Below are 1615 nucleotides of genomic sequence, written 5' to 3'. Positions count from 1 at the left end.
CCAAAGTGCTGGGATTACAGGTGTGAGCCGCCGTGCCTGGCCACGAAAGTTTTTCTGAACGAGACTAGTCAGTTTTTTTCTCTCCTTCTACATATTGCCTATATTTTTCCAGGAATCAGAGAATTGGATTATTCATGCTTAGATAGGGATAAAGGACAGGACTTACAGGATTCAGGAATTTTTTACTTAATCTCGGATGACTACTTAACTTGCCACTGGGGGCACTTCGAAGGTGTGGGGTGTTTGTGTGTGTGTTTCACACCAATCTTTTTTTTTTTTTTTCTGGAAATTTTCTTTCCTGAGTTAGTGGCTGAAGATGCCATAGAGGGAAGCAGAGGTGGTACAGAGAAAGGCTAAGATTAGGTCTGAACGACAAAGCAGTGGTTTCAGAGGGTTCATTGCAGCCTTTGGATCTGGGGATGGGCCTTATAGGTGACAGCCTGTCCAGGGAAGCAATTGGAAAATGCCATTCCTCTGATTCTTCTGTAGTTCATGAGCATGACGATTGGGTTTTCATGACATGTGTGAGATGTGCCACCCTCTGAACCTTGTTCCCACATTGGCACATTACCCATCTAACCTAAAAAGAAAAAAAATGTTGCTCCTCTCAGGTGTGAATGCAGTTGAAATTAGAAGGGAAATCAATATAGCACAGAAATGACAAAACACCTTGGTTTCAGGAGGAATGGGGTGAGGGGCACATACTTTGAAGTCATGGTGAGATTCTTTCATCTCTGAATATCTTACCTAACAGGCTCCCTGGATTCTTTTTCTGCTCTTTGGAATCTCATGGTTTATGTCTGAGATTTCTTCTTTCCAACAATTACTGAAAGCACAGAAACAGACGTTCTTGACTGCTCATTTCTAGTAATAATCTTTTAAACGAGAGCCTCTCATGTTCAGAGTCCAGTCTCCTGCATACTACTCACATTTCTGCCTCAAATGTCCCTCTAAAGTCCAAGGTACAACTCTGAATTCTAGGAATTCTCCGACCCTTTGCTGTATTTCCAAAATGAACATTTGCCAGAATCAATTCTCAGGTCAGTCTCAATAAATAAATACATTCTAAAGCATCCTATGAAAACTGTTACACTATGGGAATCTTTCTTCTAGATCTGGATTTTCTAGAAATGAATCTTTAGTAATGTTAGCAAATTTAGAGTCTTGAGGTGTCTGCCAAATCTTACCTATGTTGAGCTTTTTGTGGCTAATCTATTCATTTAATTTTTCTTACAATTCTTTTTTTTTCTAATTATAGCTGACAAGCTATGACAACGTGCTATGGTCAACATGTCACTTGACCCTCCTTTAATAAATATCGCAGTGCGAACAATGTGTGCATGGTGCTAATAATATATTTTATTCTTCCTCTGAGAAAAGTGTTATAATGATCTTACTTTTTGGGGGAGAAATGTGGGTTACTGCTTATTCAACATGCTTTTGGGTTTGACTTGCTATCACATGTTTTCTTCTTTTAATCTAGACTTTTATGTATTTTCTGCATTTTCTTCACTGACCATATATTTTTGGCATCTATTACTATCATAAAAATCATCTGCATAAAAACATCTTGCCCTCACCAAAATCACCAAAAAAGGAAACTTTAAAAGTGATA

The 1615-nt window shown here is 38.4% G+C and overlaps 1 non-coding gene across 1 annotated transcript; it reads left to right on the top strand.

The window, feature by feature from the left end:
* The first annotated feature begins 477 nt into the window (after window positions 1–477).
* LOC115892242 lies at window positions 478–581 on the top strand. Its single transcript, XR_004052133.1, has one exon. It is a non-coding gene; the product is annotated as a small nucleolar RNA U13 (small nucleolar RNA).
* The last annotated feature ends 1034 nt before the right edge of the window (window positions 582–1615 follow it).

Source organism: Rhinopithecus roxellana, chromosome 1, assembly GCF_007565055.1.
Source record: "Rhinopithecus roxellana isolate Shanxi Qingling chromosome 1, ASM756505v1, whole genome shotgun sequence".
Lineage (NCBI taxonomy): Eukaryota > Metazoa > Chordata > Mammalia > Primates > Cercopithecidae > Rhinopithecus > Rhinopithecus roxellana.
Note: the sequence above shows the minus strand (reverse complement) of the source record. Positions and strands in the feature narration are given on the sequence as shown.